At 46.1% G+C, this 12,590-nt stretch overlaps 1 protein-coding gene across 4 annotated transcripts in view; it reads right to left on the bottom strand.

Annotated features, from left to right (window-relative positions):
* Positions 1–12,089, bottom strand: part of dchs1b (dachsous cadherin-related 1b) — a 115,219-nt gene extending 103,130 nt beyond the window's left edge. For 3 of the 4 annotated variants that reach the window (XM_064352655.1, XM_064352658.1, XM_064352657.1), the window contains exon 1: positions 11,747–12,089. The gene's annotated coding sequence lies outside the window, so the exon portion shown is untranslated. Of the gene's footprint in view, positions 1–8,971; positions 9,208–11,746 lie in introns of those variants that run through there. The other variant, XM_064352656.1, reaches the window with a different exon arrangement.
* Between the last annotated feature and the right edge of the window lie 501 nt (positions 12,090–12,590).

The following is a 12,590-nucleotide window of genomic DNA, read 5'->3' as shown; positions in this document are numbered from 1 at the left end:
ATAAAGTCACGAAGAGCCGCTCTAACCCAACGCTAACCCAACGTGTGCAGCCCTGCTCCCCTTACCTCGCTCAAAAACGTTAATGCCCTGATGCAATATTAATTATGTGGGGGGAAAAAAACAACCCAACCCCCCACCCCCACCTCGCCCCTCATCCCGTTAGTCATGGCTGTACGAATACAGTGCAGACCAACACTGCTGAGGGGGTGGGGGTGCTTGAGGGAGTCAAGGGGGTGTACCACCATCCCCACACCATTCCCCCCCCCCCCCAAAAAAATACCCAGCTCAGCTCCATCCTCGCCTCGATCCCCTGAAACCAAAAATAATGAGGGGGGACGGGGGACGGGGGGGGGCGGCCTGCAGTGTTGCGTATTTACTGATGCCACAGACTCTGTAGACACACCAGATGCTCAACACCATATGAGCATCCTGGCTTGGATTCAATCAGCATTCATCCTTTAACTAACAAGCACACCGTTTCTGCACAAACAGGCAGTTCGGATCGTCCAGGAGTCTGGGACCCTGGTCCCGGAGAGATACAAACTCTGCTGGTTTTTGTTTCCACCTTAAAATCAGCACCCAGTTCAGACCCTGTTCACCAGACGAAGATAGTTAAGTGTGTAATAAACAGTTTTAATTGGTTAATTAAGTGCAGAGCGACAACAAAAGCCAGCAGAGCCTCTCCAGGAAAAAGGGCTGCAGACCTCTGGGATAGTTCAAGCGATCACTAAAACCCAACTCCCCAAGCTGAGTCAGCGCAGAGACGATGTGCAAGCTTTGAATTTACTTCTAAGACAAAGTTAAAGACAACCGTTGATTGAATACAGGCCACTGTCTTCTTTACTGCTGAATCTGAAACATTCCGAATGGATGTGTCTCATGAATATTAATGTGTGGGGGGGCGGAGTTAAGCGGAACACTGCGGCGGTGGATGTTCCGTTCTGTAATACAGTACCAGACGCAAAGCGAGAGACTTCGCATAGCTGTGGGATCAAAGAGGACGGAGAGGAACGGAGGAGCTGACCGCGCGGATTAGCCGGCGAATCGGAATCCGCGCTCGCCCCCCCGCACGCCGACGCTGAACCTCGCACTCTCTCGCGGAGCGGCGGGATGGGGTGACCTCGCCGGTCTCCCCCCCCCAGCAGATGTCCGAGCCCAGGCACCTGTGCCGGCTGTGCCCCCCCCCCCTTAACCCGCCACCCCACCCCACCACCGCTTGTTTTTATAGGGCTTTCGGTGCCTGACACCGGAGATCTCGGCTATCCGGATAAAGGGGCGCAGCTGCCACTTAGGAGAGTGACCCCTTAATTTAGAGAAAGCGGGAAAGGTGAGAGGATTGGAGACTCGCCGGGCATCAGGATCTACAGAATCTACCGTGCGCTCAGGAGCTCGAGCCGATAGGTCAGTCAGAACCACCGGCCTCTTTCTATTCGCTGATCTGAGATGACCAGCTTTGGAATTTTCAGCGCTACCACTGGGATTGGCTGCAGTTCCATTACAACTCAGTCAGTTAGAGAAAACCCGAAATTCAATAATGAACTTAGAAAGGCGCATAATGCTCTGTGAGTTTTTAACATACGTTTTTTAAACAAATTAATCAGTTTATTTCTGAAATTGACTGTAACTTACAAGGAACTGGAATGGACTCCTCCATGCATGGTGAACAGAGGCCCATTTCTCCAAAAGAGGAGGTCTCCAAGAGGTTGTGTGAGCGTGCAACGTTCAGATAAGTTCCCAGGGCCACACACAGGTTATCATTAATGATGCAACAGGTCACATGAGTAGTTTTGTGTTCTGCAGGAGGAAGATTAAAATAGGCCCACGGTGTCGAAGCTGCGCAGCAACCGTTTAAAAAAATAAAAAAAACAAAAAACCCTGTCGCTACTGGGACACTGTATGTTTTGGAAAGGCATGTCCCAAAAAACCTGCTCGCCTCCAACAGAGCTTGCAGGAGCTCCAACTGGGCTGGGATTCTAACCCTGCGGCTGCAGGTCAAAGAAACAACAAGTGGTGAATATTTATTTAGGGTAAATGTACAAAAAAAGAAAAGAAAAGTATGGATGCCACTTCTTAAGCCAAGCCAACATCTGCTTTCAGAAGACTTTGGTCTTAAAAAAAAAAAAAAAAAAACCTACAAAACATAACGTTCTTATGGAAGCTCTTGTCAGCTCTTTTAACCCTGTAAAGAGTCGGTTTTTTCTAATGTTTTGGTTGTTTGAATTCAAAAATTCAAAATTTCAAAAGTCAGTGTTCTAGAACACCATTGCTTTCAATCACCAGGGTAGCGATTGTTACATCAGCATTAGAATGTTCAGCTACGAACATTCGTATCACACATTTGTGACATCATATCTTAAACCAAAGGCTTAAAAATCTTCTCTCAGGTTTGGGTATCCTGTGAGTAAGTACTGCTTTCAGGTCTGCGGCATACAGTCTGTGCTGAGGGGGAGGTGGGGGGTGAATGGGGGGGGATGGGGGGTCGGGTGTGGTGAGTGGGGCCCCAGCTACCGGCACAAATCAAAAGCCATTGGTCGAAACATGAAAAGAAAAAAAACACAGCTGCCATCTCCCCTCATTCGCTGCTCACATTCCCCCAGATCGCTGCCAGTGTTCTAACATGGTTAGAAAATTAGTGCAAAACAACCCAGCATAAAAGCGCCTGTCAAACCCCATTACACGTACGGCAGGTCTAAGGAGGGCAGGAGACACGCCCACCAAGCGGTTGGCTCCTCTTCCTCAATGTATTTTTAACATTCAGCATTTTTTTTTTCATCTTCCCATTTCCCGCAAATAGCAGTTGATTTCATCCTTGCCATCCAGTGAAACGGAGAACAGCAAACAGGATCGGTTGGGGTGATGAGGAAATGTTATCAACATTACGTGCTTTTTTTGGGGGTTTTTTTTTTGGGGCTTGAAATATTTCCAGATGGTACCACTGCTTCCAGAAAATGTTCCATGGGCGCGTATCGTATAACAACATTGCTCTAGTTCAACGTTTATTAATACATAGGAGACAATCAAGGCAAAGGCGTAACAAAGCAAGTCAAAATGCATTACCACCCCCCCCTCACCCCACCCCAAGAAAATAAATAAATAAACATCTCGGAATGAGCATAAGCAAAGACCATTTAAATACATTGTTACTTTAAGCAAAATGAGAAAAATGAGCAAATTTAAATCCATCCAATATTCTCACGAAAAACATTGCCTCGTCAATTTCACAATAAGCTTTGTCTTTGGCTCAAAGGCTTACTTTAAATGTTTGTGTCGGAGAGGAAAGTCGGTCCTACACATAAACACCAGAAGCAATAAGCCACCGAAAGTTTGTCTGGACCAGTGGACAGCTCTGGGAATCAAGGTTGAGATTCCAGCCGAGATAATTCCACTGGATTCTCTGCTTCAGAGGCAGGCGAAGAGGCCGAAGGTTTCAGTTACTCCAGCGAGACACTCGATTCACCAAAGAGCCTCAGTTTCCACAAGCTGCCTCTTTGAAGAGCAAGTTATTTGGAATGTTTTTGTTTTTTCAAAATTTTCCAAAAGCCAGTGTTCTAGAACCGCATTGCATTCCATTACCAGTAGTGATTGTTACATCACCATTAGGATGTTCCATTGAGAACATTCTAATCACATATTTGTGATCTTATGCTTTAAAGAGCCGGTGTGACAAGGACAGGACGGGACAGGACAGGCAGAGGCAGAGGGACATTCAAAACCCAATGCAGTATCCTCAGGGCAGGAGGCAGGAGCGTCAACAGATTTCCCCTGACTGGACATTCTCACAATGACAAGAATTGAGAACGAGAAGAATTTGAGCAAACAGCAGGTAGCCCCTTTCATTCTCCCAGTTCTTGTACCCCAGTGGGGGGGCAGAGAGATTCGGGGTGGGGCGGTGACGGTTAAAGGGAAAAAAAAGTCCATTGGGGGGGGGGGGGGGGGGGGCTGTAGAGGAAAAGCAATCGGGCCCCTGAGATGTGCGGCAGCTACCGGGCTCGCAATCACATGACGTGACTCAACGGGGGCGCTGGAATAACATCGGGCCTGACATCTTCTCAACTTCCCGCTCAGGGGGCTCAGTCAGGAAACCCACGCCTTAAGGAAATGGAACAGGCATCCAATGTGCCTGTTTTTTATTTATTTTTATAATTCCAATAATATATTCTATTTTTATGTACCGCAGTATATTCCTTCTGCGTGAGGGTACAACCCTGGACACCCCCCACCCCACCGCCCGCCCCGCCCCGTCCCTTGTATGTTCGCTTATGTACCGTGTCCAAGTCAAAAGTGAAGCACCACCAGCTGATGATATCATCCATTACATCATCGTTAATAAAAAATAAAAAAAATAAAAAAACACACCGAAAGAGGTTCGCGTGGCTGAAACGGAGACTCTCCCTCCCACCTCTCGCTTCCCCACACCGGAGCAGCGCAGAGAGCAGCAGCGCAGAGAGAGCAGCAGCGCAGAGAGCAGCCGCGCAGAGAGCAGCCGCGCAGAGAGCAGCCGCACGTGCAGCAGGGCAAGAACCCGCAGTGCGTACTGTACGCATTCTGCGTTCTCAGGTTCCATTTCTTCGATTACGGATCGAGTCCCCGGTTTCACCTCTGCACCGCCAAGACTGAACCCACTCCAGCAAGACCCGACAGAACCGGTTTTCTCGGAGAGATCTCAATAACTTAACGGGCGGGAATACGCAACACGGAATTTGCAACATGTGCAGGAAATGATCCCAGGTGGCATTCAACGCACGCAGTAACGTTGACATTCGGCAACAAACGGAAAATGGGTCAGCGATGCAGGATGGGGACACATAAATGAATTTAAAACATTTAAAACAAGCAGCTCATACAGAAGTGCCATAGTGGCCAAACACTTCTTTTATTTATATATAAAAAAGAACTGGCTGCTTTTTCTATATCACATGTGTTAATAATATATGGGGGTAAGGTATCAAATTATATAGAATGTAAAATAAATACATTTCAACCTATAATTTTACAGGATCTTTATGGAGTTTATGTGGCAATATAGGAGTGCAAAAATAATAAATGTAACTTTTACCATCAAGTGGAGTGGAGTGGAATTCGCGACAGCTCCAGAGTACGGATCACAGTTCTATAACCAGGGGTTCCCAAAATTTACAAGCCCTCGCCTGCTTAACGAGGGAACGCATTTTGGGTGACCTACCCCTTCATTAATGTGAACGTAATGAAAGTTCAGATATGGAAATGTAATGTTTTAAACATATGGCAAAAAAAAACACCAACAGCACATATCACTGGTGGATCCAGAGGGGGTTCAAAGGGTTCACAAACGTCTCTTGGACCCCAGTGAACCCCCAACCCCTTGTTTGTAGCATGTTGAATGGGAAGTTTAATATAGGAAAATTTAAAATCTTTAGTGCACAGATTTCGGACCGATTATTGCACACCCCCAAAACAACCATAACCCCCCGCCATCAGTTGCAATCTTCATGACGATGACCCCCCCTCACCCCCCCCCTTTTTTTCCCCAGACAACCATACTCCAGCTAGCCACAAACCCCTCTAAGGGAACTACAGCCTTAATGGCTTTTCTGAGTAATAAAAAATTTTTAAAAAAGAGAAAAATAAATCTTTCCCCATAAAAAAGAGAGAGATCGGGGAGATCCGTATATTATAAGCACCTGCATTTTCCATATGGGAGAGGAGGAGACTTCGGGAGCAAACAGGGAAAGGAGTAGGGAGCACGTTCGACGAGGCTGACAACGTCAATATCATTTTCACTCTTACTCACTATATATATATATATATATATATATATATATATATATAAGAATACCTGCTCTCTGTGGTGGTTAGAGAACTGCTGAGCATTTAAAACTTTTACAGTTAATGCCCTTCCCAGCAGCCCCGTCACCTGACCCGCCGTGACATCACACCTTGGGTATCCCCTGTTAAAGGCACCTAGACACCCCATTAATTTGACGGGACAGTCCTACGTCTGGTACCCGCAATCATGGTCAAAGACGCAGAACAGGCCTCCAGCTACTACTGCTACAGGTACATCACTCTGCGTCCTTGTGAGTTTCCAGAAAGCAGTAAAAAAACAAAACAAAATGGAGGTCTCTATCAAAGGAGAGCAAGGGACTGTCTTTAATGGCATTTCCTGAAAATTTGCGAGCGGAAAATGCTAACGCTAAACCCCAAACGGCTGCCGTTTATTACGGTTTTTTTAAAAGGTAGACTCATCCGTGAGGACTTAGACATGTGGAGGGGAAAGTTAAGGGCGACAGGGGAAACGGTCACTACAGACTTGAGTTTCTTTCTGGCCATTGCCAAAGACAGTCAAAGCTTCTCATCCAGGGCCTCCCAGCCCATCTACACACACACTACTCAATAACAGAGGCCGAATCTCAGGCCATGCTGAGATTATGAGTTATGTCCGTCCCACCATAGTAAAGTACATTCACCCAATCCCTGACTCCTAGACATGCACTCACTCTGCTGTAGCCCAAAGGCTCTGTCCTGCTGCCCAAACCTCCGTCGGTAAAAACACCTTTTTAACGAGGAACACAGGTCCGGGGGCCTTCGGTTGGCGTCCCAAACGTCACCAGAGCACCTGATCCAAAACAGCGCACAGGCTGTTCGCTCCGGACCGCAGCCAGAGACAGATCATTCTAGAAGGTCTGCGGAGAGCCGTTAGCCAGGTCTGAGTACTCCGGGGCCGGGGCCGGGACCGCCAGCCGCCCCCAGCCGTTTAACTGGCTACGGAAGACGCGGTTCATATCGCTGGCTGGGACGACTTCGAGCTTCGGGAGGTGAAACGGCCCTCGCCGTTGATACCGCTTTTTGATTTGTTGGTCCGCGATTTCCTGTCGGTTCGTCGAGATAAAACACAGAGCTCTGCGTGAGGCGGCACGCACTCGTCCCGGCCGGTCGGGGGGAAGTTTCTGGAAACACCGTCATTCCTGGAACGGGACATTCTTATGGTATCATCCTTTGGAATAAAAGGAAAATCACTTCTGAGTCAGACTTTGGCTTTCTCCGTGAATGTAACAATTTACGTTTGCCTAACAAATAATAGAATAATGGTTTGTGCTTTAAATGTTTCCTTTCCTTGCCAATAACACAAACAATAGTCAGAATGATAGGGCTAGACTCTAAACTTGTAAAAAAATAAAAATAAATAAATAAAATAAAAGGAAAAACTGACATCAAAACTATGAAGAGCTTTTACCTTGGTGTCCTGCACACAAATGCAAATGGCAGCAACAAACCAACTAATGTTAAGAGCACGCATTCCGAAACGTGAATATAATTTATGAGCTAATGAGAACCCCATTTGTCTGAAATTAAAATATTAATAATTACACAATTCCTCATAACATTAAACATTAGATTTTCAGAATACAGCAAATGCCTTCACGTTATCCGCGAATTCCGCTTCTCCGACAGCGAGAGCGAACAACGTAACTCAATAACAGACTTGTTAAAACGGAATGCTCAGTGTTCAGGAAGCATCATCACGCCCGGTGTTCCGTGTCTGTAGAATAAAGGCCCGATTCACTGCACAGTTCTTTAAATCGCCGATTAATTATTTCACATTGTTGGAGAGCCATTTTTCCAATACGCTCTGACCCGCCAGGACTCCGTAGCGCACGAGAGGTTCGGAGAGAGGTCAGTGCTAATCTCAACGCCTCCATTCTCCATTCGCTCGAAACGAAAAACAAAAAAAACCCCTTTAAACAATGACACTGTTTGATCTGCTTTCCTTCCACTTCTGAGTCTCACGGTCGATTGTGTCTGCAACACATTTCAATGGTGTGTGTGTGCGTGTGCGTTTGTGTGTGCGTGTGTGTGGGTGTGTGAGTCACTTTCCGACAGTTGTGCGTGTATTTCAACTTCCCAGTCAAAAAAAAAATAATAATAAACTTCAGGAAGAAACAGCCCCTGACATGATTAGCCCTATTATGTGAAAGCTATTTTTTGGCCAGAGTGGTGCGCAAAGGCAATGAGGTCACTTCAGTATTCTTAGACTATGGGTGTCAAACCTCAGCCCTGGACAACCAGTGTCTGCTGGTTTTTGGGGCACCTCAGGACCAGTGATCCATTCAAGTCTTTGATTGGCTAAAGAATCCACACACCATGTTCTCGAGGCCTTAATTGGATGCTGATTGAAAAAAAAGCACAAAACATAAAAAAACCTGCACGTGGTGTAACCATCCCGGATTTGTACTTGATATACTATACCTGGTATTCGTACTCAGACACAAAGATCAGCAAAACAACCTACATATAACAGATAAATTATCAATTGTGATAAGTGATCATTGTAAATGATCAGACTGAATAGGGGTTGTCATTCTGTCCACAAATTCACTCTTAAAACATGAAAAGGGTCCAAGCACCTTATTACAGGGATACTCAAATATGTCCCTTGAGGTCCATCATACTGCTGGTTCTCTTTTCTATCTGATAGTTATATTGATTGATTAATGTCACTGATTGGCCAGAGATATAACTCACCTGGTGTCCCACATTTAAATCAGTCCTAATTAGAGGGGAAGAATGAAAGCCAGCAGCACCTTGAGGGCCGGATTTGAGTATCCCCGTCTTATGAGTTTACACTGCTTCACAGTTGCATAATGAGGGCTGAACCCGTTTGAGAATTCATGCCAATTTACCGCCAACTACTGTGAGACAGCCAGCCTTAATTATTCAATTAGCAGAGACACTCAAGCAAGGATACCCAAATCGGGGGCTCATTCCAATACTTTGTTCTCACCCCTTGCAACCTTTCCTCGTTCCTCAGCTCCACACAACAAAGGATGCGAGGAAAGGACGCGAGGAAGGAGGAATCTAGGAAACATGAAATGTTCTTGTTCAGTCAAGCGTCACTTTGAAGCCACGTCCATTACAGATGGGGAGAAGTGGATCCACAGGTTGATCGTTCCTATGTCACATGTTACAAAAAAAACTTCCGCAAACGACTCACTTGTGTTTCCTTGCTCAAGCATCCTCCAGGAGCCTCCTAGCCCGTCACTCCTAGCTCCTTCAAGGAACATTTAATGTAGTGGAATAATCCTTAAAGATGGTGGAACTCAATGGATTTCGGGGTCAGGCGAGGACCAAGGCGTCCAGAACTGATAAAATAAGTAACTGGAATGAGCCCCTGGCCCTGGAAGCAAGTTGGCTGCTGGTTCTTACCCTCCAATCAAGGACTGGTTTACACCTGGGCCACCAGGTGAATATAGTCTCTGGCCAATCAATGACAAAACTCAAACATAGCCCTGAAGGCTAGCTGGGCTGCTGGTTTTCATTCTTCCCCCTCTAATCAGGACTGATTTAAACCTGAGACACTAGGTGAGTTTAATCCCTGACCAATCAGAGGCATCAATCAATCAATTAACCATCAGGTAGAAAGGAAACCCTGCATTACTCTGGCCTCCAGAGCCAGATTTCAGTACCCCTGGAGTACTACACTCACCCCCCTATAAAGAGCTCTCTCCAATTTGATTGGCTAATGTGCGAACTGGCCATCCATTTCTCAACTTGAGCAAGCAGTCGATGATGCTCACTCAGCCAATCACCTGCAGAGAACCGGCAGAGTAATATCCTGTATATCTTTGCTTGCCCACACCTCTGGCGCTGGTTGTTTATACTGCGCCCTGCAATCATCACAAACGTTCAACACCACATCTCCTTGTAACGCCTTTTATTTTACACAGCCCTGCCGACAATGCCGAGCGCATCCATTTTGTAAACAGAGATTGAAAGTCATTCTTTGATCCTTTATTGAAAGGGGATCAAGCCGAACTCTTGGGAAAACACAAATCCGTTGGTGAAAATGTTTAAGAGCCTTGAAGGAGGCAATGTGGTTCTGCTGGAAATGGTGAGTCAAGCGTGTGGCTCCCTGGCGTTTGGGGTCCGCAAGCACTGAGGTGGGGAAAATGCAGGAACGTTTGGGGACTCAGCCTATGTAAATTAGCATGTGATTATTTAGCTAATGTAGGCTAATTGTATCCTTTGCTGTGGGGAGTGGTTGGCCACTCAAAACCGTCAGAAGATTTACTCCCTGTTGCACAAGCTGCCACGTCCAGACTGACCCCGGTGTCTCCAGATGCCAGCGAAGTGTGTCACAGCAAAGTAGACTACATGTTTGGCAACCGTCGCTGGAACACTCACCACATCTGTTCGGATCTGAGCGGCCCGGCTAAACAAACCGAGCCACTAGGCACCCTTTAGTGGATCGCAGTTAGTAATTTAGCTGGCGTGCACCAAAGTCATTATCGCTCCGTGAGCTGGATGATATTTTGCTCCCGAGACGTAATTGCTGACAGTGCTGCTCATGCACTCCTAAACTATGTGGTCCAACCAATGTGTTATTAGGAAGATCAATCCTGCAGGACGTTTTGTAAGAAAGTGTTGGAGTTAAGATTACTCAACACCGCCTCGCTTTCGTATTGCCTCCCGCAGAAAACACCTTGATCAAGCGCGAAGTCCAACATATGGTTTGGTTTAAAAAAAAAAAAACAGAGGGTCGGTTTTCAGGCGAGTGCGCGTCTCGCCACTCCATGTGAAACCTATCCGCCCGCGCGCGCCGCAGCGACTCTGAACTTGTGCCGCTCTAAATAATGTAACGCAGCAAGACCGGGGATTCATTCGTTCTCCTTTCAGAAAATGCAAATTAGACTATGCCGTTCTGGAAGGGGGGGGGGGGGAAGCCGTCTAGATTGACAGTGAGGCCTTATTGTCCCCATTTATTCTTCACCGTACAAGACGTTTTTATTTGGTACATCTGGAATTTATCGCAAATTACTTGCACGCCATAAAAACCCATTTTGACAATCATCCTTGATTATAAGGGATTATTCTAATACCAAGTTATAGTATGATACATATGCGTCATATGGTATAATTTAGCTAATCTCTTTTATGAACTAAAGGGCTATTATTTAAAACAGAGACATATGTGAGATTCCGTTATTACAACATTCTACACTATAAACTGAAATGAAACGGAAGACAACAAACGGGGAAAACTGTAACGTGCAAGATTCGCGGAGCATCATTCAGTGCAGCGAGCAGTAGGAAGGGTAGTAGCCTACAACATGGTTTAATAAAGACCCAAGTACATGGATGGGAACTGTTTTGCATCATTGAGACCAATACAAAATACATCGGGAAAAAAAAAAACACCGAGCTTTGTGATTAATCGCTGGTCCCCCTGATTTTCTTTGTCAGGGTGCGTGAGGCGCTCAACCCGATAGCGCACGGGAGCTTCGATTACAGCACACCGAATGTAGGCTACAATAAGTCCCCACACGTTAGCGAGCCTTTCATTTTACGACTACCACCAGAGTCATTATCTCAACCGCTCACGCGAGTTTAACCATTGCCACGGCTGCAACCATAAAAAGAAAGAAAAAAAAGAACAAATCACACATTTATCCCAACCTATAATGCAACATTAATCGAAAAATCCATTCACACGGCTCTATAAAAAAATGCGCAGAGGTGTATGAATGCACACATCAGCCTGCAGCGGTTGCCAGTGACGTTATCAATACGAGCATCCCCACATACACACACATACACACCCCACGAAAAGGAGCGTTAGAGAGCATACCCTTGCACAGACATACCTACCTTGAGCGTGACACCGCTCGAGTGCAATGGTTTCTATTGATTGTTATGAACGTTTGACAACAGAACCCAAGAGAGGGGTTACAGCGCACGTGAAAATCGGTGACCGGGGATCAGCACTTACGTTCATCTGTTACCGCTCCAGGTCTTTGTGGATGTGTTCGTTATCCCCCGGAAAAAACACCTATTTGTAAGCAGAATTATTTCCAATTCCTTTTCCCACTGCAGAACAATCCAAAAAGCGTTCAATAAATATGAATGCACGGGTGGTGCCTCACATTATATCCAGGGTTGAGAAAAAATGTTTTATCCTTATTTCAAAGAAGCGATCTGTTTCAGGTTAAACCTAAGGTTTTTTCTCCCGTTATTCGCTCCTTTCAGTTGTCCTTCCTTTCTTCCGTCTGGTAGACGCGTGTTAACCATGCAATTGTTTTATTTCTCCCTCTCCTTGCGTCTATAGCGGCCAATATTTAGCGCGAGCGTCTCCGTCCTTGTCTTATCCCGCTCCACTGACACGAGCTCGTGAGCACTGTCACTCCTCAGCATCCAGTAGAGGTTTGCCTTGCCGCGCGACCGGCTCCCTGCACCTCTTCGAGTGAAACCCGACGCCACAACAAGGCCGTCCCCCCTGCTCCGATTTGGGTTGCTAATTTATTCAACACGTGGAGCGCCATACAAAAAAAAAGAGGGATCCGAGGAGGAAAGAGAGAAGAAAGAAGAAAAGATCGCTGGTTATTCTCGTAGACTTTGGTGCCACCAAGCTATACTGAAGGGGAATGGTTTTCGGACAAAGACCTGCTATCGCAAAGTATTGTTTTAGCTTCCGTATCTTTTGCGTAGCGGGTTCGGATGTTTGTAAATACATTTCTTTAATAAATATCACTATCATGGGGATAATTATAGCCTAAGCTATTACAAGGGTCCAAAGGAATGCCAGAACAAACACGCCCAATTATTTCCAGGATTTC

Source organism: Anguilla rostrata, chromosome 9 (assembly GCF_018555375.3).
Source record: "Anguilla rostrata isolate EN2019 chromosome 9, ASM1855537v3, whole genome shotgun sequence".
Classification (NCBI taxonomy): Eukaryota; Metazoa; Chordata; class Actinopteri; order Anguilliformes; family Anguillidae; genus Anguilla; species Anguilla rostrata.
This window is presented reverse-complemented; position numbering and strand designations above follow the sequence as displayed.